At 48.1% G+C, this 10094-nt stretch overlaps 1 long non-coding RNA gene across 1 annotated transcript; it reads right to left on the bottom strand.

Annotated features, from left to right (window-relative positions):
- Positions 1-4113: 4113 nt before the first annotated feature.
- LOC129385002 (uncharacterized) lies at positions 4114-9604 on the bottom strand. Its single transcript, XR_008612531.2, has 3 exons — positions 9221-9604; positions 6979-7269; positions 4114-4729 (listed from the first exon to the last, which is right to left on the bottom strand). It is a non-coding gene; the product is annotated as an uncharacterized lncRNA (long non-coding RNA).
- Between the last annotated feature and the right edge of the window lie 490 nt (positions 9605-10094).

Here is a 10094-nt window from a genome sequence, read left to right as displayed (position 1 = left end):
TAGTACGCAGCCCCATCTTTTCAGCGGAATTCGCCAACCATCCATACCTCCAAGAACACACGCAAGCCCCACCTTTGCCACAACTATGTCCCACCCCCAATCCACAATGGGATCGCTACCGGGCCTTACGGTCTGGCAGTGGAACTGCCACAGTTACAACAACAAGAAAGCGGTGCTGCAACAACATATTACCACAGTAAACAAGAAACCCGACATTATTCCGCTGCAAGAAACGGCGACGGTGACCCCCACCCTCCCTGGGTATCGCGCTCACGTTAGCCAAGCGGAGGGACGGGCCTTTGCACGTTCGTCCACAAAGGGCTCACGTTCATCGAGCACCAACTCAAACACGGCCGCAGCAAGGTGGAATACGCCTTCGCCGAAATAATCCCTAGCAAACAACGGAAAGGTAGCCTGTTCATCGCCAACATCTACAGTAACCCCAAGCACCAAACATAGAAATTCAAGACCCTACCACACACAGCCAGCACCCAAGCCAGAGACAACACGTTGCTGATCGGAGGGGACTTCAACGCCGCCCATCAAGCGTGGGGTTACGGGAAGGACACGGCCAAGGGACGGGGCTTATTACAGGGTACCCTGGACCACAACTGTGTCCTAATCATGGACCCCGCGCATCCAACCCGCATCGGCAACTCGCGTAGCACGAGACACCACACCAGACCTTACATTCACCAAAATGACAACACGGGCAAGGTAACATGGCACAACACGGTCGTCGACCTGGGCAGTGACCACTACATCCTCGAAATTACGATACCCAACCAGTTACGGAGCAATATCATTATACACAAGTGGAGGGACTGGGACGGATTCCGTAAGGGACGCCTCAACACAGCATAAGACATCACAGAGATGGAAACCTGAATGGCGGAGCTCCGCGATGCAGTGCGCTCAGCCACAAAGACCATAGAGACAGACGAAGACGTCATCATCATGGGCAGCCGCCTGGCCCATCTAATTGAGGCCAAACGTTCGATGCAGGCGCGTTTGAAGCAGCACTGGCTGAATCGCAAATTGAGGAAGAAAGTGGCTGACTTAAACAGGGCCATTGAACACCATTGCATGCTCCTGTGCCGTCAGCAGTGGAATTAAATCTGCAATCGAGCTGACAGGGAACTTCATCACAGTTGTACACGGAATCTATTTCGGCGCCTTCTAGACGAAAGAAAGACCAAGTCATACCAGCGCGACCGCCTGGCCCGCCTCATGCTCACCATCGCACAAAACAAGGAAAAAACGCTGTTATCAGGAGCCTGGAAACAAAGTATCTGCCAGATACGCCAACAGAAACCCACCCGCCGTACGGGGGGCTGCCCAACGCGTGGCTCGACCCAGACATTAACATATCAAAGGTAGGGGTAGCGCTGCACGAGCTCAGCACCCGCTCAGCAGCCGGCCCCGATCTCGTTACCAACAAGATGCTACACAACCAGGACGATGCTTGGATAGAGGCGCTAACCCATTACTTCAATGAATGCTGGCATTCGGGCAAGCTCGCCCGACAGTGGAAAACGACAAGAACGATCCCGATTCCGAAACCGGGCAAACCATTGGACATCGGCAACCTGCGTCCCATCTCGCTGGCGTCCTGCGTGGGCAAGGTGCTGGAGCACGTGGTCGTCCACCAGTGGCAGGAATACTTAGAGAAGGAAGGCCTCAATTCTGACACGATGATCGGCTTCCGGCGCAGACTCAGCACACAAGATGCCATGTTACAACTCAAACAAGAAATCATCGACAACAAGACACAAGATAGCAAAGTAATTCTGGGGCTCGATTTACAAAGTGCATTCGACAAAGTCAAACACTCAGCCATATTAGCACAAGTATCAAGACTCAACATGGGGTTAACGAGCTACAATTATATTCAAGGCTTCTTCACGAACCGCCCGGTGGAACTGCACGCCGGAGACCTCAAGCTCCCGGAACACAAGCTCGGCAGCGCAGGTACTCCACAGGGTTCGGTCATCTCGCCGTTGCTCTTTAACCTCGTCATGATGGGGGTAGCGAGGGCAGCAGTGGGGACCGGCGTCCGGCATACGATCTACGCCGACGACATTACCTTCTGGGTGGCCGGCGGCAGCGACGCCAGCATCGAGCAACAGCTGCAAGCGGCGGTTACCACCATCGAGCAGCAGCTTGACGGCACAGACCTAATGTACTCGCCCACCAAATCCAAGCTGTTCGTCCTCACACCGCTTCGACCGGGACGGAAGCTCGCTCTCCTTCGGGAGTGTGACCACATCAAGATTGTGACTGCATCGGGGAAACGCATCCCCGACGTTCCCAAGATCAGGGTCCTGGACCTGACACAGCAAGACGCCGATTTAAATCAACCCTAATTGCATTAGACCGCAGAACTTTCAGCTTAAAGAAAGTTTTGGGTTCTTGGCCAACAACGGCTTTGCAGAAAAGCGCTTTAAAACATTAAAAACTTTTCTCGAAGACAGCGGCATTCTTAACCGTTATTAATGCTTTTAATGTTCCTTTGATTTCAATGTCGCTGTATATATGTTTGTGTTTGTGGATTATCCTATGTTGACTGTTCTGTTGTGACTATATGCGATAATGCATTTACACGATTTATGTACTACCCACTAACTAAACTGTATTATTAGGCGAAACTATCATTTGTGTTTTTGAGACTTTCTTCTGCAGAACTATTGAGTCATTTAACTTGTATATTGCAAGTACCATGTATTTCCTACGTCATAGTGTTACTGTGAAAACGTACATGACAAGTTCTCGTGCTTGTATGAAAAGGTTATTTGATATGTAACCTTGAAGACTGTACGTCGTAGGCTAGATCTGTTCAAGGCATAGGGAGTAGCCGGTGCTTTAAATTCTGCGTCAACATCTCCTTATCTCATATCAATAAAAAAAAAGTGGACGGCAGCGTCAACTGGTCAGCACGAAAGATAAGGAAGCGACGCTTAGAGTACTGATGGAAAAAGTCAGGGAAGGGAATGAAGGCATCCGTGAAAGGCATAGGCAGCGGCAGAAGGCTGAAGTTTCGAGGAACAGAAAAAATATTTAAAAGATATATAGAAAAATGCTAGAATGAAAAGCATATAAAGCATACCTGAATAACTCAAGCAGGTTTGGTGACTGTCACCGCCCCGTTTCAAAGGGAATGCCAGAAAATCATTATCATCATCATGGGCGCCACCTGCACCAAAAAGTAGGGCTCCAATCCACGCGGTGACGTGGACTCGAACGATTGAGCAACGCACTACATAACTGATTGACGGCAAGACATTTAAACGGGTACGACATTGTTGTGAATGTTGAAGTTGCAGTTCCCGTCGCCGCCCATTGCATTCACGCTGCTCTTATGAAATCATAACTATGCGTGGTGTTCGCATAGCGCTATCATAACAAAATTCAAATCAGTTGCTAGGCTGGTCTTGTTTTACATATGAAAGTGTAGTGGCGTCACTGCCTGCTTCGTATGCTACAGTTGGCTCTTCGTATGGTACAGTTGCAACAGCAAACGCTTCCCAGCGACTGCAGCTCAGGCAACCGTAATGTTCACCGTGAAACGCATGCGGCGAACGATACGTGCTTCGTATCGTTTGAACGCGCATTATCATCCATCATGTGGTTTTGACACTTGTTTTATGCTTTACCGAAACGATTATTGGGGTGAGGACTTGCGTGCCTAGTTCCAATGGAGATAGGCATTTTAGCTTCAATTCGAGGAACGTTTTTTTCACTGTCGACTGTTCTGGCGACGGAGACGAATAAATGCCGGGAACTGTGTCATATACAGCTCCGCTGCAAACATTACAACAGGCGCGGTTGCAGCGTGTGGTCCTTCTCCGTTTCGACGCACTTTTAAAGAACACTTTTCGGCGCGTGCCTGACTGCGTGCGGGAACATTGCGGTGACTGTTTGCCACAAGTGTTTCATGCCAAACGATATCTACACTATCTGATCAAAAAGCTCAAAAAATATTTTCACAGTCAAAACACAGCTAGCCCTGCATCGTTACGACAACGGCACTGAGCATTGTTGCTCAGAGCGGCCAATACTGTTCGGTGGCTGATGTGCCAGGTGCCAGGCGATGGAGAGGACCTCGGCGACGTCTAAGCGATAAGAAAAATGGTTTATTTGCAAATTTGCTGGATGGTGGTTTACATGTATCAGCTCGAGTACAAGCCCGTGTACGAGCATGAGCACACGTACGGATGCATGCACACGTATGAGTAGCAGCACACGCCCACAACACTGAGGATCCCCTTTTTTAGGCACTTTATTTTTTCCCTTTCTCTCGTCGAGGAAATTCACTGTTCTTGGCTAATCACAATCGTTGAACCGTTTGCAAAATCCCGCCTCACCGTTCCACCTTACTCCGCCTCCAACGTTGCAAGATGGCCCCCGCATGCGAGGCAAACTGGGAACTTGATCTCGAAGTTGTTCCCGTAGTTCTCGACGTTGGCCCCTTTTGTCAAGTAGTGGGCCATTAGTGACGGTTCGCCTGTCAGTATTAGGTTGAGGTAGAGTGGTCCTCGAGGCAGTTATTGCGTCTACGAAGGGCGGCGGCTGTTGTCGCCTCGAAGGTGGAGCTCCTTTGTTTGCGTGTCACAGTCCATGTCCAGGCGGGCGCTTTTCTTGCCCTTCCACTCTGGTGACGCCAATTTTTGCGCCAGCTCCCTTGCTCCGAAAAAAAGAACGACAATGCACCGTGAAGGGCCTTTGATACCTGCACACACACCGGTGAAGGATTAATCGTGTAGAAGAGATGTGGGACATAACATTGCTAAACAACAATTGTAACAGCATGTTCTTTAAACAAAATTAAATGTGCGATTCAACTGTTCTTCTGTATCGAGCTTTCCTTTTTCTTTTGTTTTGTTCGCCGCATTTCTCAGTACGTTTCAAATGTCTCTGGGACAAAACATGTTCTGATACAGTAATCTTGGACATAAGTAATCGTTAATATGAGGTCAGTTTATTTCTTGCACTGAAACAATTTTAATGGTGTCCTAAATAATAAAATTTGTTGGGTTTTACGTGCAATAACCATGACCTGATTGTTAATTTTGACCACCAGGGGATATTTAGCGTGCCCCCAATGCACGGGAAGCAGGCGTTTCCGCATTTTGCCCCCATGGAAACGCGGCCGCTGCGGCCGGCATTTGATCCCGCGACCTCGTGCTTAGCTGCGCAACACCACAGCCGCTTAGCCACTAAGGCAGGTCCTTGTATATTAGGCCATTTTTCGCTTGAACCCATTTTACGCCGACTTGCTTCTTCGCGGATATACATGCCCGCTAAAGACGCTGTGTTTTAGTGAAGATCTTTCTTCCTCTTTCGCTGCATGTATCACTCTACAATTTCAGTCAGTTTGCTTTTCAGTGACCTAGCACGAAAGTCTATTAACATTGTAGAAAAAGAGAAAAAGAAAGACTGCGTTTAGGTGACCGTCTACACTTTAATATCAGGCGAAATAACTACAAGTTCGTTTGTTCTTGTGCATTGCAAATATTTTATGACATCTGGGACCAGCTGTTCAAAAAACGTAAGTTTCAAACTAGACGCAACTGCATAGCCATACTATAGAATTCGGTGCTCCTCGAATAGTTTACGCAATAGGATCCAGCATGACAAAGGAGGAGTTCCTACAAAACAGCTGTGATTGCTTCAAATAAGTTAAATTGTTTAAAACTGATTTTTTATTTCATTTTTTTCAGCGTACAAATTGATAAGTACTTTCACAGCTGAAGGTGAGGCATTCCTATTGAATGCAATCCACTAGGAACATTACTGGAAATATTCATTTTTGCAAAGCGATACTTCGCATCAGCGCAGCATGATTTTCGGTAACGCTGTCGTGGACTTAGGTGTGCGGCAGCAGAAATCAACGTTTCCTATCGCAGTCTTGTACCTGACACTAACACAAATAATATGCATTAAACGACTTGCGTACAGAAATTTTGAATCAAAAGACGTAGCTAAAACCGAAAAAAAAAAAACACTAAGACAAGCCACTGAAAAAAAATCTCTGGACAAATTTTATTTAACCATCCGAACTGTGCTTGCTCAAGCTTAGAGCAAGACAGCAGTGGGTGTTTACATCTTCTGTGCTTTTTCTCCGTCGAATAAGCTAGAGATGGATGTTTTATGAAAAAGACAAAGAGAAAAGGATGTGTTATTGCACACTGAACACAGCACGAACGACTCGAATGTAAAGAATACCTATTGGCCCCTACGTCCACAGGACAATTGTCAAATTACTTATGCCTGCTACCTTGCATATGTACATCAGGTATTACGAGGAAAGGAAAAGAAGAGCAAAGAAACTAAAACGCTGAATCCAATCGTAAAAACCAAGCCATAACATCCGCATAGCTCCTTGTATTATATTCACTGAGCTGTGAAGGTGGTTCTACCTGATTTTATATTTGATGGTCACGCAAGTTAACCCCACAAATTCTTTCTTTCCGTTGACCCTGTTTCGATCTAACTTAAGTACAGTCTAAATGGGACCCGCCGTGGTTGCTTAGTGGCTATGGTGTTCGGATGTTGAGCACGAGGTCGCGGGATCGAATTTCAGCCACGGGGGCCGCATATCGATGGGGGCGAATTGCGAAAACATCCGTGTACTTACATTTCGGTGTTCGTTAGAGAAACGCAGGTGCTCGAAATTATTCCGGAATCCTCCACTACGGCGTGCCTCATAATAGGATCATGGTTTTGGCACGTAAAACCCCATAATACAATTTTAAATTAGTTTAAATGAGTATTGAGGTACTGTAGCGAAGCTGTTTACAAAGAAAACACATGACACTCGGTATTGTCGCTTTATCATGGTCGCTACAAAGCATGAATCAATGATGGATAACTTCTGTGTTGTCCTTGGAGCAGTTTGCATTTCACTATACGTAGCCTCTGGTATAGCAGAATTGAAATAGGCTGTCTACTAAAATTGACACTGGGGTGTCTACTTACACTTCTCGCGGACAAGAGCACCTTACTGGAAATGCAAGCCAAGACCGTAGCCGTAGTTCAGACCTTAGCCGAGGAGACCGTGGCCTTAACCGTAGTGGCCAACACAGTAGCCGAGGGTGCCAACGCTATAGCCGTAGATTGGGGCAGTGTGGTAGGCAGCGACAGTTGGGGCAGCGTGAGAAACGGTGGCGACAGCACGGGCGTGATGGACGGTGATGGTGGCGGCAGCTAGTGCAGCGGTGTAGGTGGCCACTGGAGCAGCGACAGCGGTGGCGACTGGGGCGTGAGCAACTGCGGTGACAGTTGGGGCGTGGTAAGTGGTGGCGACATTGGTCACCGCTAGAGAAGCGGCGTAAGTGGCGACAGCTGGGGCGTAGCCGGTGTAGCCAAGGCCATAGCCGAAGCCGCGGTAGCGAAGACCGTAACCAAGGCCCTAGCCGCCGTAGCCGCCGTAGCCGCCGTAGCCCAGGCCATAGCCAACGCTATAGTCGGTGAAGCAAGCAAAAGCGCTGGTGGCGAGAGCCAAGAGGTCGCGAGCACGGATCTGTGCCGTCATGAGCGTTTGTTTTCATGCGGCCTTGTAACTTCTAAACGTTGAATACAAAGCAGATTACTGCTGATATTATGGACTGGCATTTAGGCCCTGATACATTGCTTATTTTAGATCGAGTTGATTAAGCGTACGCGCTCAATAAACGAACAGCAGGTAGCTTTCTTTCAGTTCTCTTCATTCGGAGTTCTCCGGAACTTAACCCTACGGACAGTGTGGCCGCTCTCAAACTTAAATGCTCACTGGTAGTGAATAACACGCCCAGAAATTTCTTTTCAGTCCTTTTTAACGGTAGATTTGAGTAGCCCTCGTTAATTCACAAATAGAAATACCATTATTTCCTGACTATAGTCCGTGGACTGTACAAGTTTGAAGGTGTAAACTAAGCGGGGTGCAGACTGTACCTGATTTTATTTATTACTATCACTGGTGCGCTTAGCGATAACGAATCGAAACTACGCCTTCAAACTTTTGCAATGCTAAATTACACAGCAAAGTTACCTCCGCAATGCCGCACACGAGCAATATCTGCAGCTCATTCCGGCAGCTCGGGGTAGTGCGTGGGTTTAAAAAATATACACAGTAAAATATGAAACACGGCGACAATATGCAAGTGAATGCTGCGCCTCCAAGGCATTGTTGAAGCTTGGTGTAGTCGACTGTGCGCAAGAACTACAAATTCTGAAGGCGATGAAGACGTAGCCGCTCGTCGAATTCGATATGCTTACTTGATTGTTGTTCTTGCTGCACCGGAGAGAGTTATTTTGACGGGTTTTAGTATCAACTCCAGTATAACGTATAAGAAGGGGCCCATATTTTTATTTACTAGTTCACAACATACGTTCTCTGCATTTGCTGTTTACTGGTTGCAGACAAGACAAAACAGGCAATTTCTATCAAAGTTCTTTCCTGTGCGCTTTAGAAATGGTGGGGACCATTTAGGAAACACTTTTTACTTCAGTAATAATTTGCCGGAAGCACAAATACCTAAGAAAGTGGATGGGGAAATGGCGCCGCGCTTTCTCAATCGGTAGAGCATCGCACGCGTTATGCGAAGTTTTTCGGTTTGTTCCCCACCTGCACCAAGTTCTTTTTTCATCCACTTTCATTTCCATTAATTTCTCGTTTCTTTATTTCATTTATTAAGCACAAGTAATTTCCCCTATGTTGTCCTTGGTGTCAGTGTTGGTCGGCTTCTTATGATATGACTAATGAAAAAATCGCACCCCTCGATGAATCCCCTTCCTTCTCGATTATTACATAATGAGGGTCTCGAAACCGGCAACATTGATGCCTTGACCAGTCGCCTTCACCCCAAAAGATTTCGTTCTCGTGGCAGCAGACTCGCCCACCTTATCAAGGCACTTCTCGATTTATGGGACAACGGCTCAATAGAAGACAGACGGAAGGTCTCACTCAACAAGAAAATTGAAGCACACTGCCGCGTTTTGAGTCAACAGCAACAGCCACAGCTCTGTGTCACGGATCTCCTCCGGAGAACACTCTGGTCGAAAGAATGGACGGGGCGACAGGTGTACCCACACAGACGCACATTTAATGCAACCCACGCGGCACGAACAGCAGCACACAAACCTAACAAAACTAACACACAAGATACAAAGACTGTCAGTACACACGTCCCAGTAACACTACACTAGCGTTCTACTGATAGTGGTTGGCGTTCGTACTCACGTCTGGTTCGATGCGGATGTGGTGTGGTGCGGGTCCCGTAGCCGACGTCGGAGTGGCGTTCGACGTTCTAGGGCTGGCGTCGCTGGAGGCGTCGTTAGTTGCGTCGTACACACTCCCCGTCCAAACGCCCGTGGAGGTGTGGCCGATGATCTTGGCGTTGGGGCACCACCCGGAAGGGTGGCAACAGCGGTAGACACACCCCTGGCCGTAGCAGGTGGTAGCGTCCTCAGTGGACTCCCCGGGACGGGCTCAGGAACGGCAGGAAGTCTGCGGTGCAAAGCCGTAGATCACGAGCACACCGGAGCAGTAGCCGGCGTCGCTCTCTTCCGGTCGCACCGTCCCTGACCCGCCGAGTCTCCGCTGCTTTCTTCTTCCCCCGTGTCTCGCCCTTCCTCGTCCCTTTTACAGCCTTCGTGTTCGTCCACGTAATCCTTCCCTTCGTCTTCTTCTCTTCTCCACCAATCATCGCTTTCCATCTCACCGGATATTTCTCAACCAATCATCTCTTGTCACCTCACTGAGAACTTCTTTATCTTCTTTCGTCTTCGGTTAATACACGTCATTCTTAACGCCATCCTCGTCGTCTTCATGAAACCTTTCTTCGTCTACCATTTTATTTTATCTTCCCTCTTATATGTGACACTCTGTAACTTTCTAGACGGACAACTCCACCACCACCGCTCGTGCAAAATAATCATACATTTGGTTTACAGCGCCACCACCCGCTCATATCAACAAGATCGCCTCACCAAGCTTTTATTCACAGAAAGCAAGACGCATGGCCAGGACCACGTTAAGAGTACCTTATGTCAAAAGTACATCCCATCTTGGCCCACTGAACCTCACGGGCCATACGCAGGGACCTCCAACCCGG

Source organism: Dermacentor andersoni, chromosome 5 (genome assembly GCF_023375885.2).
Source record: "Dermacentor andersoni chromosome 5, qqDerAnde1_hic_scaffold, whole genome shotgun sequence".
Lineage (NCBI taxonomy): Eukaryota > Metazoa > Arthropoda > Arachnida > Ixodida > Ixodidae > Dermacentor > Dermacentor andersoni.
This window is presented reverse-complemented; position numbering and strand designations above follow the sequence as displayed.